Source organism: Spermophilus citellus (assembly GCF_964194105.1).
Source record: "Spermophilus citellus genome assembly, chromosome: 2".
Lineage (NCBI taxonomy): Eukaryota > Metazoa > Chordata > Mammalia > Rodentia > Sciuridae > Spermophilus > Spermophilus citellus.
In genome coordinates, this window is record NC_138183.1 from 138,903,461 (window position 1) to 138,909,460 (window position 6,000).

Here is a 6,000-nt window from a genome sequence, read left to right on the forward strand (position 1 = left end):
CTGGAATTTAAGTTTGAAAGGAGAAACTCTAAAGTTCTGGTTTGGTTACAGTCTACTGTTTGCAAATTTAATCAAGGTCTTCCACAGGCATCAGCTTGACATTAAATTAAAGTGGGAATTTGACAACAGTTCTAAATGTGAAGCTCAATCTGAGGACATTTACAGCTGGAAGGGAAAAAAAGTTAAGCCTCAAACCACTGTGGTAATTAGATCCGTTTGTTAACTTCTTCTCTAATATCGGCAAAGGAAGGGGAAGGAAAGGTCGACAGGCTAGAGCCGGGCAGGCAGTCCAGTCATTCCTACAGAAATGGGCAGGCGCAGGGTCTTGTGCTACAGAATAGTAAATACCCCTCTGGTAAGGTGGAGAAGTACTTCAGGAACAACATTTACCTTCTTTTCAACACAGAACCACAGCATGTGGCGGTTGTGTTTGGAACAGGTGTGCAGTTTGTTTGTAATGCCCTTTGAAAGATGTATAGCATCATTTGGGACCTCCAGTGATACATTGTTGGCATGAAAAGTTTATATATCTTACAAGGATATCTAGCTTACACTTATTTACCCAGAGCATCTGGCCGCCTTGAGTTTCTTTATGGCAAGTATTCATCCTAGCTTCTAAGGCTTCTCTCCATAACTGGCATTGTAGGCAGTTAGCTCGGTGACAGTATGGAAATCATGTCACCTGTAGGAAATTATCTTCCTACTTCATCTGATCTTCCTGCCAAAAGTGATACTATTTCCTATTATTGGATTTGCTTTCTATCCTATAAGCTCTTTTTGTCCATTGCTTCATGACATTTTATTTTCTCCAAGAGTTATCACTGCAGAACCTTATCAAAGGCTAAAGAATATGTGTCTCTCTAAAGCTCCTTTATTTCCCCTGAGCCTTCAAGTGCAGTACTGTTTTCCAACACTGATGACAAAGTAGTGAAACGACATTGCTAATAAATGCATGATGGATTTTTCAATTCAACCTTGCATTTCTAGGTATTCATTTACCATAATAGAACTCTAAGGCTCTTTAAGGTTAGGTTGTGTTTATTTTCTTTTATGTTTTCAGTGCAAAACACCCTCAACAAATATTGCCTTTAAGACTCTCCAGAAGGAGGAAAAGAACCATCTCAGGCAAAATTTCCTGACCCACCCCCCCAACACACACACAATTTTTTAAATTGCTTATACTCTGATAACAGGATACCAAGATTATTTCTTTTTTAAAAGGATAGTAATACAAGTTTCTCTTAAATTGTTTTTTTCAATGAATTAAATCATGATTTAATAATTCTCTACCATCCTTAACTCCTGTCCGGTCTGCTGCTTACTCCACTCCACTAGTCTTTCCAAATGCTGTCATCCACTCCCATGGTACTTCTTCCCATTTATGTACAAATAATTCCCAAATCTTGACTCCACCTGAAATCTCTCCTCTGAATATGGACCCATCCAGCTACCTGTTGGACCTCTTCCTTAGGATATCTGACACGTATCTCACACTCAGTGTTGTCCAAAATCCAACCTGTTCTTTCTTTCCACATCTACTTCTCAACTCTTTTGTCATTGAAATCTTGAAGTTATTCTTGACTCACACATTCCCTACACATCCAAGTCCAATTAATTCTGTGTTAACAGCATGTCTAAACCAGTGGACAACAAGTGGGGGAATTTTTGCCCTGAGCAGCCATTTGGCAATATATGGAAATATTTTTGGTTGTCATAGTTGGAGAGTACCTGCTCCTGGCATTTAAGGATAAGGGCCAAAGCTGTGTCTAGATATCCTACAGCACAGCCCTTCATAACAAAGAAATAGCACCACTAGCATTTTGGCCAGCTAAGGTTGAGTGGTCTTATTTTCAACCATTTCCTCTCCTTCCTTCCCCATTTGGACTACATTAGATGACTGTGGCTAGTAGTGATAAGAGTCATCTCTTACCATCAGAGTATCCACTTGTCTAACCTCTACTACATCTCATAGCCTTCCTCAAGATGTAATCCAATTGCTTCCCCCAAGAGTGTTCATCATCTTAAGCAAATATGGCTTTCAATACCTCTGAGGAAGTCCAGCTGTCTATCATTGTGTGCATGAGTCCTTCTGTGGCCTATCCTTGCCGCCTCCTTCAGTTCTTTCTCTTGCCATATATCTCATTCTATAATCCAACCCCATTACTGAGCCCTTCTGAGCAAGTTTTCCTGGCATGTACCCTGTGCTCCATCCCCTCCGTTATCCTTCTTAATGCTTCCTGCCTGGAACACTCTTCCATTCCTTGTTCTGCTCTGTTATCTCTCTCTGATGATCCCAGTATGGGAATCATTGTCCCTTGTAGGCCATCTAATAAGTTTTACATTTATTATAGAATCACTTCTTGTCATAAAGGTAAGTACATGATTATGTTTATGTTCCTCTTCATTGAACTGTAAAATTCTTAGGAGGAAACAAATCATTTTCATATTCATATAATTAATATTGTATTTAGTTTGTAGCATGATGCATGACAATCATGAGCAGTCATATCATAAGCATATCTATAGCAAATGAATGCTTGATAATCATCCCACAGGAATCAAATTCAATATTGCCAAAACATACAAATGAGGGATGAATTCTAGGCCCCAGAATAGAGTCATCATTTACTCTCTAACCTTGGACAATTTCCCTAACTTTCCCATGCTGCTTTTGCCTTATCTATGAAGTTGGGATAATAATAGCTCTACTTGAAGGGTTATTTTATTTGGCAGTATTATATCTATCATATATTACCACACTCAGAACACAGTCTGGTATTATTTGACAATAAACCTTTCCAACAAGTGTTATACATGGACGTTCTCTGTTTTGAGGGACATCCATCTTATCCCCTTACCTAGAGTGATCCCCTTATATAGACTTTGCTATGGTAAGTAGCAACGGGTCAGGGGGCTGTCAATTGAATAAGGGTTTAGCAAAAAGGACTCGTCAGTCGATCCAATCTTGAACTGCCACACCTTTGATGAAACCGATAGATTAAGCTGTTTAAACAGTGAATGGAGGCATCCTGAGCTTCAGTATATAGAGTGCTTGCTAAAATTTTCTCTTAGGGTTGAGACTTATCAGTGGTCATATGTCTGATTCCCAATGAAAGTGATGCCTATGTGGTACCCAGGTTCCAAGCATTTACATAGTACTAAAATGGGTTGGTCCCTGAACTGGCTCATCAACATTTCAGGCACTGTGACTCTCTCCTGGCCCACGCACTGTCTTCTCCATCATTAATCTCACACTGAGGGCTTTAGGACTAGTCTCTTTGTCATGACACCCAAACTGCAGACCTTCCTCAACTAGACCAATTGTCTATTATTTTTAGTTACTTAACCTTTTTGCTTCAGTATCTTCATTTATAAAATTGGAATATTGACATTATATATGAGAGAATTGGTGTGAAATTCAATTATATAGCTGGTATCAAGTGTTTTATGCAGTCTGATACAGGTTCTAAACTGTTAGCTATTATTATAGAATCGTTCCGAATTTCATTTGGGGAGCTTATCCAAATAAAGTTTGGAAACTACAACAAATTTATTTTTTTGTGCATTAAAGGCAAGGTTTGTTTTTTTAAGGTTACCAGGAACTGAATTCAGGGATGCTTTACCACTGAGCTATATCCCCCACTATCCCCCACTTTTTTTTTTTTTTTTTTTTTTTTTTGAGATAGGATCTCGCTGAGGCTGGCCTCAAACTTGCAGTCATTCTGCCTTAGCCTCCCAATGCACTGGAGTTGCAGCTGTGTCTGGCTTATGTTTTAATTTTGCCCTACAGAATAAAAATTCCAAAGCCCTTACTTAGCTAGCTCTTCAGATAAAACAAATAAACTATAGACTAAGAATTATAAGAAGTTTCTATAACCATGCTTCCTAACTGTGTTGGTGTCATGAAATGATCTAGAAAATGCACTGCCAGAATTGGCATACAAACTCATGGGGGAGCCGGAGTTGTCTTCAGTCTTTTCAATACTAGTTAATGTCACCTCTTGCCTTTGTCATAGGAATACACTATTATTCTCTAGTCTGCACCATGGCATCTTCCCTATTATCTCAATCCAGTCTCTCTCCCATAAGATTGACCTGGGTCACTGAGATCAAAGAGAAAACCTTTAGCTTTCTTTACTTATGTGCCCCAGCTCTCTGTGCTATTATGGTGAATGGTCCCTATTCCTATCTAGAATCTAGAAGTTCTGAAGCACACCCAAATCCTGGTACTAATTTATACCACTTAAATCTAAGTGGTATAAATTAAGTTATCCTTAGAAACTGGATCTGGGGTTATATATATAGATTCTATCCAAACTCTGGGGTTATATATATATCCAAACTCATATTGCAGACTTTAAAATGCATCAAGGTAGAAGAGAATACCTTGGGGTGACTTTATCTTTACTGAAGAAAATTAGCCTATTTGTGAAGGTGTTAATTATTTAGGAGAACAAAGTTGATGAGAAAGACTATTTGCAGATTCCTGCCTCTTACACTGGGAGAATATAGCTCACCCCAAGCCCACTGTGCAGTCCCTTATTTCAAGCCTATGTAACAGTAGGCACTGTAGAGGTTTGCTAATTTGTTCTCTAAACCAATATGTAAATATTAAGCCTGTTGGTCCTACTGTTCCTATTGCAACTACTCTGTTAGAGTGAAAAAAAGCCATATCCAACACATGAAAAAATGAATATGACTCCATTTGACCTGAAATGGGACAGATTTGACTTCTGTACAATAGTTTGTCAAACCTGTCCAGATGAAAGAGCAAAAAATCTTTGATGGATACAAATTACCAAAAATTACTGAAAACAAAAACTGTTGAATATCCTTACATTAATTAAAAATAGAAAGTGTAACAAAATTTTCCTACAAGAAATAGATTCAGATAGTTTTACCAATAAATCTAGTACATTATAGAAAAAAATAATACACAAATGGTTTCAAAAGTAAAAGGACAGAACATTTTCAGTATAGGTTTTAAGGTTGCCATTGCCCTGACTGAAACCAAAACCAGGCAATATATTACAAGAAAAGAAAATTACAAACTTGTAAGCCTCTTGAACATAGAAGCAACAATCCTCAACAAAACCTTAGCTATTAAAATCCAGTAATATATTTAAAAAGAATAATACATCATGACCAAATGGAGTTTATTACATGATTGTTAAAACCAGTTTAACTTTCAATAATCACACAAAGCAATTTCCCATACTTAAAAAAAGGAGAAAAACACAAGATCACAATAGACAAGAGAAAAAGCATTTGATGAAGCATTTGATGAAATGTAGCATCTGCTAATTTTAAAAATTCTCAGTAAATAAGGGAATTTCTTTGATCCAAGTGCATTAATAAAAACCCCAGAGGTAATAAAACAATTGTAAAAGGCAAAACAATTTCCTTTTAGGATGTAGAACACAAAAGACAAGGATGTTGATTCTCACCACCTTGTTTCAATATTGTACTTGGGATCCTAGCTAGTGTAATAAGATAATAAAAAGAAATGAGAGCCATGTATTTGGAAAAGATAAAAGAATGAAGAAGTGATTTATTAAGGTCACAAGAGACAATGGGTAAAAATAGTTTTACATACTAGAAACAATTAGAAATAGAAAAAATTAAAACATTTGTAATAGCATAAAACATAAGTTAGAATAAAATTAGCATAGCATGTGTAAGATCTATACGCTGCATACTATATAGTACAGTTAAACGAAATAAGGAAGTAGAGTAAGATGGCAAGAGAGACCCTCCAGCAATTATCTCTCCACAGCAGCATTAATTTGCACAGCCATTTGCACACCAAACTACCTTCACAAAAGTGAAGGAAAACAGGTGAGAGATCAGTGGTTTTAGCATACTAATAAGAATAGATGCATCAAGGAAGGAAGGAAGGAAAGGGTTGCACATTCAACCCTTCTGAAATCCAAGCATTCAGCATTGAGAGAGATGCCTCCTGCTTGTAGGGAGGGAGAAATAATTAAATGCAAGCCTTGG